The following is a 25,587-nucleotide window of genomic DNA, read 5'->3' as shown; positions in this document are numbered from 1 at the left end:
ATCCCGCCATGGGGGGAAGCAGGGAGTGGCTGTGTAGGGCTGAGCTGTCAGCTGGGGTTAAACCACCCACTGCACAGAAAACATGTCCAAGGCCCTATGCATTTTTTCAGTCTGCATCCCATTCATCCACTCTGGAAAATGGGATCTCATTTACTTTTGTAGTTGTGCAAATCCATATATTGTCCTAAAAATATTCTTGTCATCCATTGTGTTTTGTGTGCACATTGTCCAAGTAAAAAATTCTGCCCTTATTTTTTAAAAGGCTTACAAGAAATTTCATTGCCAATACACCTGATTCTTTTACAACATGCAATACCTGTTCAACCCTAAACCACTGCATTATTACACTGGCTGGCTGAGTTACCCCCGGTCAGCAAGAGATCAGTTCCCAAGCCTGGACTGTGAGGCTGCAATATGTGGGAAGCACGAATATCTTTCAAAATTCCCCAATTTAACTTTCTCTGACATTTCAGACCAAGCCTGGTTGAAATTTTACTCAGTTGTATTCAGAATACAAATGTAAATTTTCAAAATGAAGGTAAGCTACCTGGGAAAAAAAGATATTCTAGTGCATCAAAAAAAGCCCCAGATACGTGTGAAAACCTGTGTATGTCAGTTGCAGGCAAACGGTAGGAGAAATGCTGCAATGTACATGGAAGGATAATAAAGGCTGACATGTGGTAAGAAAAAGTCCTGACCTTCTCCTGTATAGTTCTGTATTGCACTAAGGTACTCTCCCTGTGTTCATGGGAACTGGGTTGATTGCCTGTATTAAGATTTTTGTCTTACCATTTGAAGATAATGCATTTTTCACTCATTTGCAAATAAATGCATTCTATTAAGCAGTAATTCTGAAACTGAATGCCTTTCTGTTTTATTTTGCTTGTATCTTTCCAATTTAGTGACCATTTGAGGTGGCTGGCATGATGTTCTACACCTTTTCTTTTTTTCCCAAAAGATCTTATTAGTGAAATACGAAATGATGAAAATTACTCCTTTCTGATAGTTTTGGATCTGCAAATACAATCTTCTCTACCTTCACCACATTTCCTATAAACAATTTTTTAAATTTTTTTACTAGACTTCTTCAGTAATACTATTAAAAAATCTGCTGAACTAATTTAAATCCTCATTAGCCAATGTTACTACACTGGTAACATCTATATTTACACAGATAGCTGATAAAAATCCAGTATTTTTATGAGCTTGCTATGCTTGTTTTACCTACTGGAAATTCTAATCCTTCTCTGTACTAGCATGCAAGTAGCTTTAGTAACACACCTCACCAACATGCCCTAATCCCGTAGGCCAGGGCCACTAGCAATAACATTCAATAAACTTATTCTCAAACTCACGCCTCCAGGCTTTCTAATGCTAACTGCCTTTCAGACTGCTCCTTCCTCTTTCAACATTACCTGCTTCCCCTTCCTTTTAGTGGTCCATTATCCATACCACAATTTTGCTATATCTTCTCATGTTGAAATAATAATAGTCTTGGAGACACTAAATCAAATTCTTTGCTGAACTCCAGATAGATTAGCTCCATTGTATTTTTCTTGTCTATAAAACCAATTACGTTACCAAGGAAAGATGCTACATCATTGTGATATGTATTCCCCTCTTATAAATCCATATTGTGTCTTCGCCATTTTCCATTTAACTCTACATCTTTAGTTAATCCATCTTCAAAATGCATCTCAAAATCTTCTTTGAGAGGTTGAACTGTTGTGGTCACTAGTTATCCTTGTCACTTTGCTCCTGCTCTCCTCAATAATACCTTCTTATCCCATAAAACTCTCTCATTGCAGTTCTCTTTTTGGTATTTAGATGATCTGGTGGACTGTGTCCAAAAACCATAAAACTAAAAAAACATACCGGGTCTTTAATCCATGAAAAAAGTACAGAGATCTTGTAGAGAAACAGGTGGAATAAAAGAGAAAAAAAAAAACAAACCCTCTTCTCTTACCACAATACCAACAATATGCTCACTGCTATACAAATTCCAGTTGAAGTTACCTATTAAAACAGAAGGTTTTTTCAAGCTTTTGTGGAATTTCAAATAAACACTGTTCTTGAAAATTCACGGTAATTGCTCAATAGACTTTAATGGCTCCTTCCCAGCTGCTACACTCTATCTGTACAGTAAATCTGTGCTTTGGTAGTTTTTAACTATGGATTTTTGACCTAAACAACAATGTGTAGATGTAAACAACAATGTAAATCACGCTACAAGAACATAGTTTTAGACAATGAACAATACCTCCTTCTGAAATAGTTTGGGTCTAGGAGGCTTTAGTTTATTAGGTTAAAAAATGAGCATTCAATTCAAAACCAATTATTACTCATACCCTGCTTTCAGGAAAGTGTCCCTGTTCAAAAGCAACACACAGGTTTCAGCAAGTGGGTCTCAAAGGACACAGGTGCCAAGGAGCTCTCCTGATTAGAAACAGACTTGCTTAAATGCAAGTTGCAGTTAATAGACAATAGCTCATCATCATACACCTATCAGAGTTAGGATATAGCCTGTGTCTTGTTCATTTTCGCTGTTTACACAGCTAAACCTTTTCTAACCAATCTGCCTCACTGAAAGTGAAACCCAATGATGTAGAAAAAATTGAGTGAAACAATAAATTTACCCATTCACAAGGCTTAGATAATTTTATTTAGCTCAATTATAACTGAAACTTAATATAATTAGAGTTAAATGAATGCTATGATTAAAGGAATAAAAAAGTTACCTGTTTATTAAAGTTCTTTGAAATTTTATACACACACACACAAAATGGCAAGTCCCCCCTAGCCCGAGTGTAAATTTGGCTGTCATGTAATGAGCAAAAAATGCCTGCACATGTCAATAGAAAACAGGGAAAAAAAGGCACAAAAGAATCCATATTATACACATTTCAGTGCTATCTATTACCAGGGTAAATAAAAATGGAATTAGGATCTGTCTGCAAACAGGTCCTTCAGACACCACAATAGCCTAAACTATAAGATCTTACCAGCCAGAGTCTAGAATCCTGATTTTGGCATAGGCAAAAAAGATAGAATTTGCAAGTATTGCAAAAATACTCTTTGAGTAGCCATGGGACAGGCATTGCTGGGGAAGTGGGCAGACAGCAAAATAGCAGTTTTTCTTCTGAGGTCACTAGCTTGGAGGCCACACAGGCCATTTAAAAGACTGACATCAGCAGAAGAGCTCTTTGGCATCAGGAACTCAAGAAGGTTATTTTTCTCTAATTGCTCCCTAAGCATCACCAGAAGCAAGATAACTTTTCATTACCGTCACTGTAGCTCTGTGGTTAAATGCCACAGCCAAGACCTTTATTTGTCATTGCATTCCCATTTCATCCTATCATTCTTTATCATCCATCTCCTTCTGATCTGTTTTTTCCTCTTACTTTGCTTTTTATAGATATGAAATTTTTGGGCTGGGAGAGATTCCTGTAACCAATATGTATTTCAGAATATATTAGATGGTCATGGGTCACCATAGAATTACTAGGTCTTACTCTTTTTGTTTGGTTAGTTTTGTTTTTAGAACTCCTGTGAGACTTAATACTTACCTGAAGATTCCTGTTCTTTAGACACATACTTTTATGTTATATGCCAATCATACTGTTCATTTAGAAAGCAGAAAATTTCTACATTTCCTGTCTACTATAAAAAAAAAAAATTATCTCTTAAGGGCTTAGATATTGAAAAGGAAAATACAAAAATACTAGCATATTGTTTTCTTTACAAACTAAGAATGTGAGAGGCTTTATTTAATCTTTAACACCTTGCTGGCACTGCACTCTCTGCTTTGAATTGTCTTGCACATAACTTCCCAACAGAAGCAAAAAAAAATAATTTGCTTCATAAATGGCTCTTTATTAGGGTATTTGCATCGCAAGTCACACTGCAGTTTACGAAGATTTGAATATATAAATGAACTTATATGCATAGGTAGTCTTGCTGCCCACATGTTTTCAGGATCAAGCCTTTTATCCTAAAGCAAGAGCTTGAGAAAACAGATTCCTAAAACCAAGAATATATTTTCTCTTCATTTATTTAAAATACATACATTGAGCAAGCTTTATGGATGCAAGAAATTAATCTCTCCAAACAGGAGTTCCAAGCCTCCTCCCTCTTTTCCTATAACGCTGCATATACTCTAAGGATAAGTTAATATTGTGGGGCTTGGGAATTTTGTTTTTAGTAATTTTCACTGAGCAAGAGAAAGTTGGGGTTTATGCACTCTAAACAGATTATAATTAGCAATTAGGTGTAGTTAATGTTTGTCACATTTACTGGTTGTATATGGCAGTCATAAGGACCTTATGAATGGCAACTGTCTGGTGAAACAGATAGTATTTTATCTATTCTCTCGAAATTTCATCTGCCTCCTTCCCTCACCATATGGTTTGCCTTTTTAATTCTTGTCACCTTTGTGTTTGGTCAGTGATGATGTCAGCAAGTCTTCAGAAGTACCCGCTTATTCCAGCTACCCTTTAAAGTCATAAAAGCATATTTCTGTCACATAAATAAATAACTACATGGTGGAATTTATTGTTGCAGACATCATTGGCTTCCAGAGGGTCAGTAGAATTAAAAATAATAATAATTAAAATGAACATTTATATGAAAAAAAGGTAAAGCTTTATAAAACAAAAGCATTTGGAGAGAATGTTAATCCTCATGCCTCAGGGCATAAACAAAATTCTAACTGATGGGCTGCAGAAAGAAACTTTTTCCTCAGGGCAGATTTTATAATTGCTTACCACATGTCTTCTTCCAGCTTTCTTTAAAACATGTTATAGCGCTGAGAGTCACTGCTAAAAACAGAATACTAGAGTAGAAGAAGGACTGGATTGGTTTTGCATGGCATTTCTTATATTTCTCCTACATCACTTTAACACTGCTTTAATTTAGAGTTACTGGGTCCCAGATTTTACTAAACAGATTCTAAGACGACCCTTTTCTCAGCTAGATTTTTTTCCATTTTATATTTTGCTGTATAATTTATGCAGAGTAAGTTAGCTTCAGCTATCTTATTTGCAGTACTTACAGTCTCAGCGATGTCTTTCACCTTAGAGCCTCATTCACACATTCTGTTTTCCAGCTGCTAAGTTCTGCTGTGTTTTGTCTGACAGTCTTCCGTCCTTTCTGGTCTGATTTCTATCTTTCTTGTGGCTTTTCAAGTCTTACTGCAAGCTCTTCTTCTTTGTGAACAAGAATAGCTGGCATACTAGCACAGCTTTACTTAAAACAAACAAACAAACAAAAAAAAACAACAAACAAACAAAAAAACCCACACCAAACAAAAAAAAAAACCCAGAATATAATTACTGAAATTGGTAGAGGATCCATACCATATTGGTAACAGATTCATTTTTGCTACTATAGATAAAGTCTATTAACACTCAAATCATCAGGTTTATGCATATGAGCCAGTTAAACCAAAAACTATAAGGAAACACAGCTTCTCGAGCTCTGTGCCAAGAAATGTGTGATCTGACGAGAGAAAAAACAGGATAATGTAGCCAAAATAAATCAAATATGTTTAGAGGCTGAACTGGATGGTCTAGTTCTGATAACCAGAAGGCGTTTTATTCTTATGAATTGATATTGTGGTATACAAAATTGAATTTTTCTGTAGATAATAAACCAGTGAACAATGTAAATTGACCCACAAAAATAATTTTTGTTTGTTTGTTTACTGATATTGATTTTACATATTTTTTTTTCATCCAGTTGTAAATCAACTATTTAGGAGTCAGAATATGCAGCTTAAATGAGTAGGAGGTATATCAGAATAGACGAAGATAAGCTTGGTTATTCATTATACAAGAAAATAAATGATATCTTGCTGAAGTATATGATGCAATAATATAAAACTGACAGACTCTAAACCTTGTATAAATTCTACAAGTATGATTTACTGTACTTTGTAACCAGTTACAGCTCTTTGCTTTCATAAGTAAAAATTTGTTCCGGCATTTACTTTAAGATACCATTTCAAGTCTTGACTTTCAGTATTTGTGTGATAAACCTGGTCCAGTCAGAAGATGGCAAAACATAATGCGTTATAAGAAACATACCTTTTTTTTTTCCACTGCTGTTTAATCTGCCAGTGATTCCTGAATATCAGCCAGATCTTTACCAAGCTTCTTCGTGTTTTGTACGACGTTCAAGTCTGGACATTGTTCTGCAGGTTTACTTGCCTTGGTTATGAGGTTTCCTTTAAATGTTACACGTACAGAGTTTATTACAGAAGTGTCCTCCCGTACTTTGTCTATGATTTAGTGCAACTAAATATGCACAGAACTAAGCAAAAGTGGGTTTTACTGTCTTTCTGTGCTTGCATTCAGTTTGGTGGGTGCTGCGAACCGTAAACCCCCCATACATGGGTGAAGAACATGTGTGAAAGAGCCAGGCTGAATATACCAATAATAGTTTAAATATAAATTGAGTAAGAATGTTGGACTCGCATTTTGAAAATTCTCTATTCATCTCTAGCATTCACATTTCTATTCCTTTTACTCAAAGGAATGGAAAATTATGACAAAACCTTAAAGGACTTGGATCAGAGATTCAGGGAGGATAAGTATTCCTCTAGTTCAGAAACTTAGCCAGATATTCTTTGCACTTAACTAAAATATGGTTGTATCAAAAATTGCTTTTTTCAATGCAGCAGTTTAAAAAAAAAAATCATGTCAGATCATATCAGGATTATTACTATTTTTTTAATCCTTCCCTGATTTTTTTGTTTAGTTTCTAACTCGTTTGTAAGCTAAGCAATAGGAAAGAAGGTTAAGATTCACAAAGTTACTGGATGGAGAACAGCTGTTGCAGGACCTCAAGAGTTAGACCATTCACTCAGAGGGAAAGTATCCAAGTTCAGGCCTCCTCGAGTACAGGGCACTCAGAAGAAGATGATGTTCTCAGTCTCTTGCATATTATATCACTAATAAAACGATCCTAGAATCCACATCTCTTAACGAATGTCCTAATTGTGACATCAGACATGCACCTCAATCATGTTTCCATACTGTGAGCAGTATTAGGCAGTCTCAGGGCATTCTTCCACATATCTCAAGCTCGCTCAGTCCCAACCAGAAACCCTGATGAATTTTGTTAGCGAGAGCTGGGACCCTCCTACCTAGCAGGGCTGAGCTCGTGCCTCTCAGCAGCAATTACCAGGCAAGCTCAGCTCTGCGCTGGCCTTATTCATGGGACTTCCTCTCAGCTCGGAGCAGAAAGGGAGCAGAAGACTACAGATAACCCATCTTACTCTTCAACTTGATGCAAATCTGTATAGAAATTGGAACAGATTTCCCCTCAAAATCTATTCCAAATCTTTTCATTTGTTTTTTCTCCATACACAACACCTCTGTGACTTGAGATGTTCTTCAACACCTGTGCATATGACAGTTATTTTTGAAACCTTTCTCCTATGCAGGTAATGGTGCTTGTCCTGGTCCTCTTAGATTCCCTCCATTTGCGCTTTTCCACCCACTTTCTTTCTGAGCAGGGGTATCTTCATGAGCTGTTCTGTCAAATTCTGATTCAGCTTTGTCTAACCTCTGTTAACAATACTGTGGAATTTGAGGAAAAATTTCATGTTTTTAGAATTGAACCCCAAGAGGCAGAGGAAATAAACCTTCCCTAATAATTCTTTTATTCATCTGCCTTAATTGTTATATATAATTTAATAACCAAAAATTAATTGTTCCCCAAGTTAAATGTAATTCTTCCAATGGCTCCTTTTACTGAATGTATCAACATTTCTGTTGTAACTCTGTCTTTTGAGTCAATAATCTGAATGCTTGAGCAATTTACTATATGTTGCTTTTCTATAGTTCACAGCTGGGGAAATTAATTTAATTTTGTACAGACTCAACGCAAATGTTTGACTAAATGCAATTAGTTTACTGATACATGAACAAACCTAGGACAGGATTTAATTACATTTACAGAAATTTAATGTCATGCATCAGGTCGGGGGGGGGGGGGGGGGTCAAGTATTTAATGGACCTTGCCAGGATCAGTACAAGTAAATCACCCAAAATACTAAAGCAATTTCTTCTACACTCCTCTTTGAAGAAGCAACTTGTGTAGCTAATCAATAGCTGTATGCTGTTTGTACAATGATATGAAGGAAACCTTTTTTCCTTTTCTCCCCTATTTTCTACAATCTCATCAAGACTTGCTGCTTGTGGAAAATAACGTGCTTGATAACGTGCTTGTGGAAAATATCTGTATAATGGGCACGCCAAAGCAGGATTTGCCACACTGACTTTCTAATTCAGTGTTCTGTCTCCGACAGTGGCCAGTACTAAACATAGCAAAAGAAGATACAAGACTTCTTATAGCAGATAAGAATGTGATAACTTATCCAGGAAATATTTCTTTGAAAATATCACTTATTGTTCTGAATCACAAGGAATTATTTCCAGTCTACCTACCAAGTGTAACTGTCCTAAGCCTTACTAAACACATGTATTTAGTCTCTTCTCCCAAAGTGAGACTGTAGTTTTACTAATATCACGTGGCAATTCAGAATTCTAATACTTTATTGAGAAAATATTGTTTCTGAAGCTACATATAGAGGGAAGGGGTTTTTGTTCCTGGACAATTGACCAAATACATTATCAAATTTATATTAGCATTCACTGTTAACAAACCATGGCCATCCTATGCTCTTTACCAACCTCACATCGCCACCTTTTTTTGAGCTCTTTTGATGTTTCTAGTCATTTTCATTCCACCTTAGAGGTGTGCCTCTTTATATTAGTTTCTTAGGCTACAATCTTTAAAGGATAGTGTTTTGGCTCAAGACATTTTTTGAACTCCACCCTGAAGTATTTTTTTATCATTAGAATTTCTTTTTATCTGTCTGCTCTGATTTCATGACCTCATTAAGTAGGAAAAAAGCCTCAGTCCTGTACAAATCAAACTTTTCAATCCACAAAATTCCTGGAATTTGAAAATAAAGATCAGTGAATTTGCACACTCAAAGATAATGGGTAAACAATGGATAAATTCTGTTCATAGGTAGTAGTGAACCTGAGGAGGAGAGGTAAAAATGTAGTCTTAGCAAAAAAAAAAAAAAAAAACCCAAACAAAAAACCCCCCAACTTTAATCCAACATCCATAATCAAACATGACATATTTCTCTTCTTTGGATTTACTGTTATAACATACATAGGGGGTTTTATATATTTATATAATCTTTATTTTGAAAAGTATTTCCCTGATCAGATTTCTTTAGGTTTACATATAACATTTTCATAATAATCTTTCATTATGATAAATGAAAACTCAAGACTATGATCTTGAGATTCAAACTTATTTTTTGTCTCTATAATGAATAGGTATAGCAATCAGAATACTTTTGTTAGCAATTCCTCTTTACTTGAAAGAAAAATTTGCATGTTACGTTTCCAGTACTCAGCAATTTGGCTTTCACTCAGAGGCACTCTGCCTATGATGTCACATGGTCACATAACTGGTCTACTTATCAAACTCTTACTTGATTTTGATAGCAATTTTAGAAGTAAAATAAATTCAGATTCCATTTCTGTTTCCTAAATTATTTAATCTAGAAAAAAAAAAGAAGACTAATTCTAAGAAGGAATGATTCACAATATGGTGAACTGCTATAAATCATATTGCTTAGAAGTTTTTTGATTTTGTAGCTTTTTTGTCCTGGATCAGGTAGCAGTTCTCTCTAAGGCAACTTAAACCCAGGGGCGGGGCAGGAAGCACCAAACCACAAAACTATTAGTTCTGGTTAATTGTTCTGACCAATATGAGAATTTGGTTTTAGTTGATCTAGATCAAATTTGTGCATATAGACTGTTCAGTATTATTAACGACAAATATTGCCTACCTGAGTAACACTTTTACAACCACTTTGATACTTGTGTTTTGCTATTCAAAAGTTATTCTGAATGTCTTCTTGCCTTTAAATTATTTCAAGGCACTTTAACATTCTCAGGGAATTTTTGTTCTGCAAGCAGTTGTAAAAAGCAAAGGGCAAGAAGTTGATCTTTTGAAAGATTTGTGAGATGAGCAAGCAGGTGACTGAGGGAAGAGAATGCATAAAATAATCTGAAAGTGTCCTGGGTAAGAAAAAGAAACGGGGAAGAAAAAAGAAAGAAAAAAAAAGAGGAGTTTGAATCCTAGGATATTTGGTACATGTTCACACACGCAAAGATCCATACAATTATCTATATACACATATACAAAGACACAAATATACACAGACATTACCAGAGAATAACAGAAAAATTATGCAGCTTGATGGATATTTCATCTTTGCCACTTTCAGATATCTTTACCTGTATCATGATCGCAATAATGTTACTATACTTTGACTTATATCATGTTCCTCTAATTGAGAATTCTCAAAAAAGCATTCATACAATTACATTGTATTTATGCAGGAATACAAAAGGGAGATGAGATTTTATAGATCCTTTAACTTCAATGTTATTTCCTGAGGAAAAAGAATCTCAGTTCAAAATTACGATCAGTTTCATTTATAAGTAAAAATCACAAAAGTAATACTATAACAACATCACATTTTTTGCTGGTCATTTTGGAGTATGAAGATCCAAGGAATGTTAGCACAACAGTAGATAAACCAGCTGGAGATCTGAGTATCCTAAAAAGACTATCAGAAGCAAAAAAAACCCCACAAAGCTCTATAGAATAAATGCCCTGAGATAACTCTAAGTTATGTAATTTCTGATAGCTGCATGGGCACTAACCGTCATGTAACACCGAGCCCAAAGCAGCTATATAGAATACACTGAAAGTACATGTTAATTGGCTAAACCCAGCCTTAATCAGAAATATTTGTCAGTCGCATCTAAGCATGTACTTCTAGGTTGGCTAACACAGTAGGTAACCGTGGATTAACACCAGTTCCCAAAATGCATGAAATTTTTATCCCTGAACAACAATTGAATGCAAAAAAAAACCCCAGTGCTGATGAAACGGGCAAGTGACACGAAGGTTTGCAGAGAGGCCGCAGCCACGGTGGCCGCACTGGCCTCGGCGAGAGGCACGGAGGAGAGGGAAGAGTGAGCCGCGCTCTGCCAAACCAGCACGATCCATCCCACTGCCCAGCATGCACGGAGCAACCCTCACCAGGCAAAAAAAATGCAGAAATTTATCTCATACGTGGGCACAGAGAACATCGTAGAGAACCCCAGAATGACAAGTGGGTAAACACATTTGCTTCTTTTGGAAACAGAGAGGAAAAAGTCCTTTTTTGTTGAAAAATGCAGTTTTTCAATGGCAGGCTACGTATATTCATAGGAAGCTCAATTAGAAGCTCTTACAATTGGCTTCAGCCTAAATTCTGCATGGACAAAAATTCTTCAACACAAGCTAACTTACAAGAACTAAAATCATCACGATCGGGATCTCTGCCTTTTTACCTACTAAGTGCAGGGCCTCATCCTGAATTTTCTTGCATCAAAATATTTTTAAAACTGTATGGAATAGTGATTAACTTCAGTGAAATTACTTTTCATTAGCCCCTTTTGACATTAGAAAATAAAACTCTTTAACAAATTGATACTGAAATTAAACTTAATTGATACCTAGGAGAGATAATACCTCCTTGAAAAAGATTTTATATTTTATTCCAACAGACACCTTTTTTTTTCTAGTTGTCAGATCTTTCTTCAGACTGCTTTTTTCTCTGTGTGAATATGAAAGCAGTTTTTACAAGGAGTTGCTAAACAATTTCTTTATGTGACCATAGCAACATCCCATGATAAAAGCACATTTCCCTGGAAAATAGATTTAAATTGATCCATGTTGCTGATACTAAATAGCAGTCATTCAAATAAATAGTCTTATTCAAGTCAAAGAGATTACTTCTGTGAGAACCTAATTTTGGTAAATATATACTTTTAAGTTTTATATGCTTGATGCCAGAAGCACATTCTTATATTCAGACCCTCTTCACTGAAACAGGATTTTATGGTCAGGAAATGGAAAAAACAGCAGCAAGAAAGGTGATGAAAATTACAGAGCTAGTGCAGTGAATCTTGACACTTTCGTGTCAATTAGCTGAAATAACTTGAGAGGAAAACTGGTTCCCTCTTGTTGGAACGTAACAAATTCATGAATGAACTTAGTTTACAGGAAAAGCAATAAGATCAGTGTGTCTGTATGTTATTTAATTATGTCAATAGGCAATGGTAATCAATGCACTGAACTATAAATGAAATATAGAACTAGGGTTGGAAAGTAATTTTTCAAAATCCCAAGCTGCACTGTTAAATTCCAAATTTATTTGCAGCTAAGGAGTGCTGACTTCAAACCAATATATCTAAATACTGATGTTTGTTTATGTGTGACATCAATGTGATTTAGACACCTAAATCCAACAGCCACTCTGAACATACCAGCCTGAATTACGCTTCTTTTGGAGCGAGATAAGCCCTGAAGTAACGTAATACAGCCACATTGACAACATCTAGAATTTTACTGTATATAAGGCATGCCATACATCTGAGCTGAAAGAGAATCAGAACAGCCACCTGTAAATAATAGCACCCAGATGTGGTACAAGGTGCTTAAGATAGTATTTTAGGAATAAAATACTGAAAATAGCTTCCATTGCCATCACGTCTAACCCCTTGTTACCTGAGACGATCTGTATTGTGCAGCCCAGTCCCTTTCATAAGCCCTCTCTCATCAAATTGGTTAGATGGCACAGTCAAAGCAGACCTAAAGAAAGGCTACTCCAAAAACTCATTCTTCTCATGGCTACCAGCTCCCTACTTTTCTAATGTTTGCTGTAATTGTTTTCATTGTCTTTGATCCTTTGTTTTGTGTGCATTTGCTCTTTGACCAGCATGGTTTCTCTGTGGCATTTAACTAGTGTTGTTTCTTCTTTTAATAAATTTCTAGCAAGCAATTATACAATCTATGAGATAGATAGAAAAAGACAGTCTCTTTCAGCACTCTGGTAAAATGAGCTCCTTACTTTCCCAATTACTCCAGCAACCTTTCACTAGTCTTCCTCTAAATGACTAGAATTGAACAAAACATTCAGGTCAAGAGCACACCACTGACTTTTGGTTTTTTGTAACACTTTCAGTAGTTGAGTGAAGCATTTTCTTTCTATTTCCAGAAATTCTTGCAATTTATCACATTAAAAAAAGGCAAAGTTATGCGTAGCAGCAGAATTTTTGGTGGAAACATGGCAATTAAGCAGAAAACATTAAGACACCAGACTGGAAGTACGCCTTTGTCGAGATCGTTTTCTCTAATTTCAGGTGGAGTTTCACAGAGGGAAGGAGAACGTTAGCATAACTGGCACATCACCGTAGTACGGCCAGTGGCCTGGCAGCCTGCCCCAAAGACTAACCAGCTCCCCACTGCCTCGTCTGCCAAGTTCTGCTGCTCATACAAGTTGTTCAGTGATAACAGCCCCAGAGCTGCTTTGATCTCTCACGCTTTTACCAGAAAAAAAACAAAAAACCCAAACAAACAAACAAACAAACGCTTTGAATCTCACCATTGCAAAAGATTGCCATTAGTAACTGGATCAAAGGATCTATTTGATGTTCAGATGCTGCAGCACTTGGCTGATGCCTAAAACAATGCATTAAAGGTCTGTCCCACACCCAGAAAAAACACTGAATGCTTTGCACAGAATAGAGCCACAGACCCTAAACCATCTGACTGAAGCAAATGACCATACTGTGTGTCATTATACATTAGAGCCAACACAGACCTGTTCCTTATTTTTTTCCAAAGTTATTCGCTCGCAGAGACAGACGGAGGGAGTCCTTTTATTTTTGAAGAGTAGTGTGACCACTGATGCCACAGAAAAAGAAAAATGCTTGAGATACTAATATAATATTTTTTCCTGTATCTACCGAGTCCTTTATGCTTGCATGAATTAGTTCTCAAAACTGACTTGGACAATTTTCTACCTATAAAGTTAATCAAATCGTGGATGGCTATGCAGCTGAGCATCCCAAGCAGATAAAAGGAAAAATTATAATTTCCATTTAGTTTAGTGATGCATGGAAATTATGAGAATATCTGACAATCTTATGCAGAACTTCTCCACAAAATCACTGAAAAAAAAAAAAAAAAAGGAGAGAAGAAACTATAATATGGTAACAGCTCCTCTTCACACCTCCAGAATATATTAACAAAAACAAAAATTCCTGATCCCTCCCCAATCTATATTACTTCTTTTATGTATTCTATAGCTTTCTCTTTGAAAATTAAATTATTTACTCCTTGGATGTCTTTTAATATGATCTGAAGGATTGTTTTTATTATTCTTGCCTTGAACCCGAGATCTTTCATTTAGTTGCATTATCAAGTGCCTGTTCTTACGCCCTACCATAAAACCCAAATGCATTGTCTCAGAATGGAAACGGATATGCTGAGTACCATACAAACCCATTTAAGAACACTATAAGGCAATGAAAAGAAAAAGAATCCTGCTTCCTTTGTGGGATACCTTCATATTATCCATCTTTCTTCAAATGGGACTCTCAATATGTTCAGATACGTGAAAAGGAATGAGCTTACTGTGAACAAAAAGTTTTCTTAGTCAAAACATTCTTATTGTTATTTAATATGGCAGAAATACACATATAAACACATCTGAGAAAAAGTACAAAACATCACTAAGTTACCAAGCAACCACTGTTCACTGCTAAGTAATGTCTATCCAATTAGTTAGCCTATGTGAGAAAAATATCTATGTTAATTCCTAATACGCTATCAGATAACAAATTCCAATACAAAATGCAATTTTAATTGTAACTATCAGCAGATGAAGCTACAGAAATAAAACCAAATGCATGGCATGCTTACTAGAGGTATTGAGAACAGAGATAATTTTATTGCACATACTTTTCCAGAGATGGGCTAATGCAATCAATAAGAAATATTGCTGACCTTGCAGCGTCTATAACATTCACTAAGTATCTAATACAGTTTACTAACAGTTTCTTAAAATTAGTCTATGATAATACTGTATTGTCTAGTAAAATGAACACATTTGATATGACCAGCAATATCACTGCTCCCAAGTGTACAAAAAAGAATCCTAAGACAGCTAGTTGAACAATTTCATGCCTGTGGTATCGGTAAATTAGCACAGAAATAGTGCCAGTGTAATTAGCTTGCTTAAGGTCTTGAAAAAAAAAAATAGTAATAGCAATATCAGTACACTCTGGTGTTGCTACAGTAACAGCAGAGTAAAAGTAGTTTATTAATAATCATTCCTGTAAACGTATTTGGAAGGAATATAAACACACACACAAGATGCAGGGTTTTACATTTTTAACCACAGTAGACTTAAGCTAGTAGAATTATTAAAAAAAAAAAAGACTAAAACTTTTTTTTTTTTTTTTAAATTGAACACCTTCCTTCCAGAACATTCATTGAAGCAAAATCTCACTTATAGGGAAAAAACCAACCAACCACACACACAAACCAACACATAAGGGTGAAAGAGAGCTCTTCTAGTTAAAAAGTAGTATATATCCTGGCATGTGTGTGGCTAAAGAAGAATGTCTGAAACATGACAAGTGATATTTATGTTGTTATTTGCTGGATTCTGCATTCTAGCTTTACAAGAACACATTCAGATATGTTTACATAAGGTACCTGACTTCAGAGGAAAATTTTGCAATATTTCTTACAGCAGCAAGGAAGCATGTGTTAATGAGAAAGAATAAGTTGTTTATAGGCTGAGACATTCTGACTACAAAATATACATTAGTATTAATAAGAATAGCCAATAGATCAGCTGCGTTCATTGCAGCTAAAGTGTGATTTCTCTTCTGTTTTACCATTGTGCATAACAATCAACTACCTATTGCGTTAGTATTACCAGCTTTGACTTTTTTCCTTTGTTTGTTGTTGCTATTTTTTTCAATAATCCATAATTCCAAAAGCATTTCTTGCAAAGACTATGAGGATGTAATTTAACCATCAAACTCGATTGATTTTTGATCATTCTATAGAGTTGGTTTAATGTACAATTATTCATATGATAATTTAAGTAACAAAAACATTAACATTTGCAAAACACTCAGAAGAAACATGTCTGTTCTTTTATTGCTGTAACTATTCACTACAACAACATATCTCAATGTAACTTGATTTTCAAAAGGGCTCTGCAGAAGAATAGCTAACTGTGTTTGCACTTTCATTTTCATAACTTGGATTTAAAGAACCACAAATATGCAAAGGCAGTATTCATCCTTCATAGAGTAGATAAAGCCCAAAATCTGTTGGTAGAACAGTGCCTATTTTCTTGAGTTACAATCACACTTATGTTCTTTCAACTTCATGTTACTTCTTGTTGCTTTTACGTGCAGCACCTCTGACATGTTTTATATTATTCCTTGAATCTGTTGTGGACATCACCACACTCAGAGCGCCAGACTGCTCCACCAAACTTGCCCTTAAAAATACCTTTGGTCTGTTTATTCTTTAAAGATTGCCATCAAATTTTGCCTTTAAAATGTCACTGTTCCTTCATCACCTGTTTTGGAATCTATGTTACGTTTCTGATCTATTGGTAAAGCTGCATCACCATTTCTCTCCGCTTTTTTATGTTATCAAAAATTATTAAAATATGTTTCTGAAATCATATGATTAAATAAGACTACCAGACTCGCCTTTTTTTTCCTTTTTTAATGGGATAAATCCCAAAAAGAGAAAGTCAGAATTATTTATGAAATAAAATCAGTCATGTTTGTATTTACCTTAAAATTCAGGATATTCATAGCAGCATCACAACTGAGAGGTCTAGATTTGCGTAGAGGTAGCTGGGGTTTTGGATGAGGGGGCTTGTTTCACTTAGTTGGGAGTGGGATGGCACTTGGAATTGACTGCACTAGTTACACAGGAGGGTGATATTCTTTAATAATGCTGAATTTTTCTGTGTTGTATAGCTATATGTATGGGAAGCGCCATCCTTCTACCATAAATCCAAGAATTATACCATTGCAATCCCACTGACTTCAGAGAGCTACTCTTGTTCACAAAATCAAGATGGATGCTTTTTGATTCGCTAGATTTTTTAATTATATGGTTGGGCTGAGATCCACAACTTGTTGACATTGTACACCTTTTCTATAGGGTCTGGCTCACTGACTAAAATTTAATACAGATAACAACAATCCAGATTACTTACTGCCATCCTGTTAGATAAACGTTTTAGCAGGTTTTTCTTTGTGGTGAATATAATGTCCAAATTATGCCAGAAAGCTTTTTATACTTTGAGTCCTATTTACTTCTATTGCTCTTTTCTTCATGGGTGAAACAAATAATTTATAATGATTTCTCAGAACAAGTTTTGCCCTCAGTGGTATAAAGATTTACACCTCAGGGGCCTTGGTAAAATTGTTCAATTGCACAAGTAAACACAAAGATACGCATATTTCCATATGGATTTAGACCATGTATGAGACTAATAAAGACAAGATCTGCCTAAATTCATTAGCATATTAATTTTCTAATTCTTTAGCTCAATAATAAAGGGAATTTAATTGAAAATTTTTACTTCATGTTGTGCGTTACAGCAATATGTTTTAAAAAAAGCAGTTTATTTAGTCATAAAAGTGTGATAGAATGGTTGAAGTGGTTCAGAAGTGCAAAGAGAAGCAACTAACTGCCTTTACATACTGAGTTTTACTTTCTCTTCTAGAGGTATAGCTTGGACTGAGTGAAGATCGTGGTAGGATGCTGGCAGGACAACTGCACTAGACCTTTGCTCAACCAAGAAAACAGTTGAGAATGTGCAGCAAAGCCAACGCGCCAGGGAAACCCAGCTTAGATGCTACTGAACCCTCTGCAGCGGGGCTCCAGGAACCGTGCTCCACCACGCAGCACAGCAGCTGCTCAGCCAGGGGACGAGAAGGTACAGAGAGGCGGGCCCAGGTATTACAAGATATTGCAAATGGATTCCTTGTCCCAGCAGTCAGGGTCACCTGCACACATCACTGTTTTTTATCCCATAAGTCAACACTGAAGGGGAGTTCCTGCAAAAATGGCATTTCTTTCTCAGGGAGAAAGAATTTTAAAAGGTCAACTTTTTGCCAATACCCTGAACATTGAAATTCAGTCCATTCTTTCAATGGAGCGTTTTTCTGAAGACCTCTTCAGTACCTGACTTGCTGTTGCTTATGGGATAAAACACTGCTGTATGTGGAGAGTTCAATAGTCATTCACACCACATTTCTGAATGTAATTAATTATAGCATGGTATCCTAGGGAAGAAAGGCTTGTACAGTCAACACGCTCCACAGGCATGTGTGTCTCTTAACTACCTCTGCACGTATGTCTGGCGCTCAGTTTACCTGAAAAAAATTATTTAATCTATTGACCAATTTTAAAAGAATTTGAAATAGGGATGTGGTCTCAGACTCAGCATTCAAGGAGAGTCTTCACCCACTTCAGCTGCTCTGAAAGGATGTTGTGAGCCATCATATATAATTAGAAATCGCAGCAGACGACAGAATACATTCACATTAATGAGGCACAGAACACTCCTGCTAGGGAAACAACAGGAGTTTGCAGCATGACCTACTTTCTTCTTCACTGTTGTTCAGGTGTGCTGTCAGTTACAGATTTTGGGGTAAATAAGAGCTTTTCTTGTTTTGAAGGTACTGATAATGAAAAAAAAAAAAAACCACACCACATTTTGATTAAGCAATGTTTTTTCTCGCACTGTAATATGGAGACTTTTAAAGCATGAAACTAGAAAAACCTCCTGGTGAAACAGAACAAAAAAAATTTAACCTTAGAGACAGTGTAAAACCATGGAGAGTGCTAGGTTTTAGGGTACATAACTTTTGCTCATACCAATGCCACAAAAACTTCACTGCATGTATTAACTAGATAGAGGGATAAAACGACTGTATAGTTTTGATGTAACGTATGTGAAGAGAAGCTCATATGACCTAGCTCTCTTCCATGAATTTTGAGATATAAAATATGAACAAAAAATTAAGTGCAAAGCATTGCCATCCAGTGATGAAGACAGAAGAGAGAAATGGAGATAAAAATGGAGGGTGATGTGACAATCTTTGATATTCATACTCAACTGGGAGAATGATATTCAAACATAGTCAGAGTAGCAAGAATTTAAAAGACCATAAAAATCAATGGGCTAAGTGAAGAACAGGAATGATTCTACAGGCTTTAAATATTCTTACTAATGGTGCATATGTTATCTACTTTCCCATATCAATGATGAGCCAGTTTACTCCCAAACCGTAATGCTGAGTCCACTTAAGACTTTCTGAACCAGAGATAACAAAAAAAAAAAAAAAATTCATTTCCCTGAATATTTCCAAATCTCCTTCACTAAAAAAAAAAAAAAAAAAAAAAAAAAAAAAAAAAAAAATCTGGAAATCTTTATTTCCCAAGTGGAAAATTTCTACCTTCCCAGAAGTTGCATTCTTAAAACAAAAGATGTAAATTCACTATGGAAACAAGTCACTAGTCTTTGCCCATCCCAAAACACAGTTCTAATACTACTAGGAGCACTAGAGAAGAAAAAACACAAAACAGACAATCCATGGAGTGTTGGAACTTAGAAAGAATTTATTCAGCTTCCGTATAATTCAAGCACTGCCCCAGGGAAGATACAACTGATGACAAGGTGAGTGCTAACTACAAAGTCTGAAAGAAGGATGCAGCAGGCTCCCAGCCATCCGCAGGCTGAGCGGAAAGCTGACTGTGCACCAGTTATTGCTGTGAAATTAGTTGACCAAACCGAAAAGGAAAAAGATACAAAAAAAAATACAAAAAATTGGTTTTGAGACAGAAAGCATATTTTTTCCACTCTTTTTCTCTCAGAGATTTTTAAAATTGGTGACAATTATTTTGAGGCAAGTTTCTGACTATAATAGTTCAAAATCAAAATTTAAACCATTTCATTTTATTTACTTTTTACTCATCTTTTTCTGTATGAAACCATTTTTTTCAGCCCTCAGTTTACAAACTAAAAGATCATAAATTGTATCCATCCTTATTCTATCAGCTTTTACCAACAAATATTATCATTTCAATTTTATTGGAACCTGTCCCACAAGCTAACCTTCATGCATGCTTCATTCTCCTCTTGCTTCTAATCTAAGATCAGAGTGGGAGACAGAAGTAAAAAAAAAAAAAAAAAAAACTTTGTGTCATCCTCGTACAAAGAACACTAAAGCAAATATTTTATCACATAAATAACAGTGTAACAACAATAAATTAATACATATCCTTTTTCAAAGGAACCCATGTGGCAATTTCCATTGTCTCCTAATTTAGCCAAATGAAAGAACATATGTTTGTCCTTTAAATAGTATACATACCTATCGCTCATGTTTTTATTACATGGCCTATGTAAAGCTATATTTGAATTAACAATTATGTTAATTTATATTTAAATTCGTATTTAATCAAATACATATTTATAAATGTATCCATTAGATATACATTTAAAAAATTAGGAAATGTTCAGTATTAACTTCTACTAGAAGGCTAGATTAGAAGATCTTTACCAAGAATTAAAATGCCAAATCTCACACAAGCAAGTGGTAGGAAAATACAGACATTCCTATTTCTACTGACCTTTAGATCAATGACCTCCTCCTTTTGCCCTAAGTGTCTGTCAGACAGGCACTGTCACAAAACACCATTGCTAACCTTCGGCCTTCAATTCTTCTCTCATACTATGCACTACAGTTCAGGTTACACCTACCATCCCCTGAGCCATTAAAAAACTCCTGGATTTTACCTGCAGGGCACTTATTGTAGCTCTAACTTTCTTTTCTCTTCAGTGTTTAAAAAGCCAGATGGTAAGGGTAACACTCACTTTCTCTGATGTAGTTTTCTTGGATAAGAATAACTGTCAGTCTACATGTTTTTTAACAGTAAATAATGAATTTATTCAGTGCTACAGACAAACCAGACTGAGTTTTAGACAGAATCAACAATTTCAAAACCTGCTCAGTTTTAAAACACTTGCAATTCTGCTTGTCAGCAATGAACTACAGATTTCCAACCTGTCATTTCAAATGAAAAACACCTTTGACATTACTGAATAGCATTAATAAAAGCACTTTTTCTTCTTTCTTCTCCTTTTTTGTTGTTCTCGCTTGCTTATCTTGTGGCTACTACTTTGTTAGAACCTGACTATAAAGTTCATCTTGGTATTCATTAAGGATAAAGAAATATATGCAATGACAACCTCCAGTACACTGCCATCACTCACACTGATGGGACTTTTGCCTAGCAATTTAATCTCATCCTGATCAACCACCAGGCAGCTACATACAATTAGTGAATAAAATAAAAAGTTTTAGATTAGTTTTGTATCAAATTGCTTTACAAGCAAGGGCACAATTTCTTTAGGAGTCAGCTTTGAGCTTTGCTCACATAGGAACATCAAAACCTAAATAACAAAATAAAGATTTAGACTCAGACAAAGACTTGTCATAAAGAATATACAGAATTTTTTATCATGTGTGGAGTGAGACTGCAAACAGATACGATACAGGATTTTATATAACAAAACTGAAGTAGTTTGGACCTAAAGACAGCTAGGGGTGTTATACCAGCCATGATTTATCAGCAGAGCTGTATTCTAAGACTTCAGGACAGTAATTATGCTGCACAACTGAACGCTTCCACTTTGCTGCCTATCTTTTACCCAGGGACATACGTTTTCCTCGTCATTTGGCAACTTTGTGTCAAATCAACTTACCCACTATATAAATTAATTGCTATGCCATTCTGAGGTGCATTTACATGAGTAAAGAAAACTGTTGAATTTATTGGATGTCTGAAAGCACAGGCGAACAAAATGAAATAGATGTGCAGCTAGGGAACAAAACAAAAAAAATCACACATAAATTAAGAATATAAATTTTTCACACAGCTGCTTGCATAATCCCTCTGTATATCTCCCTAATATTAGTTAACTAAACCAAACCATATAAAAATAAATACCTAGGAAATTATTTGTCCTTATTTTGCTCCAATTTCAGCAAACTGGACAGCTGGCATATAGAGAAATGAAGAAAACTTGTGAAGTTGTACAAGCTGTGGTAAAATTTGTAGGCTTTCTGACCAGTTACCCATTACTCTTTCTTTGGGGGAAGGACTCTGGCAATCTGCATTTCATACTAAGACAAAAGAGCAGTCATGCTTTGTGGTGGTGTTGTAGCCTACATGTGACAAGTTAGTTTACTTCTTCTAATGTATAAGGATCTGTTTGCACATAGTAAATCAAAGCGCTTTGCTTAGGAAAGGCAATTTTAAGCTGTGACTGGGTACCAGTAATCCAAACAGGAGCCTGCTAGCTCTCCATCTGAGCTGCTGTCTTCACCGGGAGCCCTGGGCACGCGTCTTTGCATTGCCATGGCTCATTACAGATGCCTTTGCTGGACATCTCTGGCAGCTGAAGGGCAAGGGGGTGGTTAACCCAGGGTCTGTCAGACCAAAAGTTAATCACAGTAGTTCCTAGGGGGTCCAAGTTCAGTTATGATAGATAAAAATGATAGGGAAACAGCTGAAGAACTGGGCAGCGATGACTAAGCTCGTCCTCTTGTGCTTTGATTGCTCCTTGCTATCTGCTTGGAGCCTAAAGGTGGATTTTTAGCAGAGCTGTTTCTCCCTGTACTTTCGATTAAGGGAGGTGTTCTGAACATTGTCCCTGAAATAGTTCACTGATAAGGCTAATACAGGCATAGGACTTCAGGGCTTTTAAAAAGATCTTTTTAAAGTCAAGCCCACAGCAGCATGAAGGCACAGCTTCGGCACAGAGAACACCAGAATAACAGGTCGGCAGAGAATTTTTCAGTCAGTGCGTGAAGATTGTTTCCCTCTTGCCCACTGAAGTTCACTTGATATTAAAATGGAGCAATATGTGATAGTTATTAGAAATGCTTTCTAAATGGAGGTTTAAGATAAACAAGAAGTGGAGTTGAGAGGGGAGGGGTTCTGCTTCTCCCCTTTTCAGGGAAACTGAAAGCAGCTATATTGCACAGCATCTAGGATTTACCTTGGCTTTCTTTTTGTTTTGTTTTTAATGTGAAAAAGATCTCAGGAGATATGGTCTTATGTGAACCAACAAAGTATATAAAGAATAATACCAGGGGGTTTTGTAAGTATAGTTCATCCCACTGTTATCATTTGCTCTAAACCCTTTGAGGTAGTTTGTTCTGCCTGTCTCACTTTCCAGCTGAAAGCGTTGTATTTTTCTTTCTCTAAGAGAAGTACAATGACTTTCTAATTATCCAAGAGACAGACAAAAATTATTGTAACTGGCTAAGTATACAATTTCATGCTCGAAAATGTTATTTATCAATTAAAAAATAATCTAGATTTTTTTTAAGAAACCTGGACAGGCGTTAAGAATACACCTACAACTCTGTTCATCTTCTGTGATGTATGTGAATATGGTTTTGTAGGCACAGCTACACTTTAAACAAAATACAATAAGAATGTTCAGAAAAGTCATACTTTGCTTTTCCTTTAGATACATGTTAGAATTACAACCCAAGCTATTTGCAGAACAGAAGCTTTAAAATATCCATTTTGTGCATAAAGCAAGGCAAATGACTTCCTGTTTTGATGATTTTTTTTAATATTATAAACAGTCTTAGTCACAATACTTAGAATTACTTCTCAAACATCTTATAGAATCTCAGTTTCCTATATTACAAACCTTTACATTCAGACAGAATTTTCCCTTTCACAGAATCTATCTAGAAAAGCAGATACTTCACTGGAGCATCCCTGTACCTTGCCATATGATAGTGAAAGTGATGGGTTTGGTCTTGTATCACCCTCCAATAAAGAGACAAATATCAATAATCATTACAGTCAAATAAGCAGATTGATATCTTTTTAAGCAAGTCAGTGTAATTCTTCAGTATATGTCAGTAGCACCAAGACAATATCTTTATAAATGCTCACACAGAAAAAAAATAGTTTTTTCACACACCAGTATGCTCTATAGGTTTAGAGTGTAATTTATAGGAGTGAAAAATGCAACTACGCTTCACACATAAAACACATTTTAAAACAAACCACTTGGAAACCCCCTCTAAACCACATAAAAAACCAAACTGAGATAGCATTTAAGCATTATTTGTGTCAAAATGTCAGCTCTGTGAAAATGGGTATATATGGTAAGGTTGGCCATATCTTTTTTACCTTTTTTTTTGTATAATATTTTTAGTCTTCCTCTTTCTCATAGTCATGAGAAAGAGGTTATGTGTTGTTTAAGAGCTCAGCTAAAGGTTGCCCTCTCGCTGTAATCGGTGTAAAATAGAGAGTACCTTGGGTGATTAGCTTTCCTCAGATGAAGCAGTCTTTGTTTCTAGATAGCTTCATTCTTACAGTGGCCAATTTGCTCTGGAAACTTGTTGAAGAAAAAAAAAAAAAAAAAAGAGAGATGAAGCTTTTAGAGTTAATCATCCACTACTTACTGATGGCAGGTTTAAATCTTTATGTCCAGATAGAACTGTGTAGTTCACTCGTTTTGCAGTTATAACAGTACGTAGCAAGCCTTCCTCCCCCTGCCTCCCACTCAAAGAATTTTTAAGAATTTCTGAATGATGTCAGATTACACCTGGCCAGGAAATTTTCAAAGCCAATTGAAAATTCTTGAAAACCAAAACTCTTCATAAGACTACAAAATGTTGTGCCCCCCAAAAAATTCTCCTTGACTGCTAGATATTTTTGTCCAAACTATGATGAGAAAGAGGAGCAACACACTATAACGTGACACTAATGCTCAGGGTACTTTCAGGAAAAACAGAAAAATCACTGACCAGTAAAGAACTGTCTCTGCTAGTTTTATAGTTGAAATGTACAGAGAATGATAAAACTCTCTAGAATGATAATCCCGAAGATGGGTGGAAGACAGACTGTAAGAAGAGGCAAGGCTCAAGAGTACAAACTAGATTAAGAATCAGAAAGCATTTACTGAAATCCATGCCTGGAAAACATTTTCCTATGTAACTGTGACACTTGATATAAAATCCACCAAATGGACATGAATTATTCCCATGTAGCATGTAATGATTAGGAGCAATATTCAGAGATGCTGCATTATTCAATGCCCCTAGAGAGACAAAAAGTTTGTAGGACAATAAGAACATAAACACATAAAGTATCCAGAGAGAGAGATGAAAGATGCGGATGACTAATCTGGATAACTTCCAAAAACAACTTAGACAATACTGTCCCCCTACAAACCTGTAGATATGCAGTCTCAGTTGTACTGATGTGCAAAACACTCTTGGATAGCTCAGCTATCTGATTGCTTTGGAATAAATGTGAATCCCAGAACCCATGTGCCTGCCCAGAGCTCAACGAGAGGCTGAGGCACAACCGAGCAGTGGGAGCAGCTTGCAAGAAGGGACCCTGGCTTCTCTTGCAAGTCATTCTCCTGTCATCATTTTAAGTAATGAGTAAATGAAGTATAGGTGAAAAGAAAAAAAAAAAGAAAAAAAGAAGCCCAAATCCTACTACTATTTAGCACAAATATAAAAGGAAATAAAAGTTTGCTAACTGTGCATTTCTAAATTC

This window comes from Balearica regulorum, chromosome 4 (assembly GCF_011004875.1).
Source record: "Balearica regulorum gibbericeps isolate bBalReg1 chromosome 4, bBalReg1.pri, whole genome shotgun sequence".
Taxonomy (NCBI): domain Eukaryota; kingdom Metazoa; phylum Chordata; class Aves; order Gruiformes; family Gruidae; genus Balearica; species Balearica regulorum.
The sequence above is the reverse complement of the archived record's forward strand: the minus strand, read 5'-3'. Positions refer to the sequence as shown.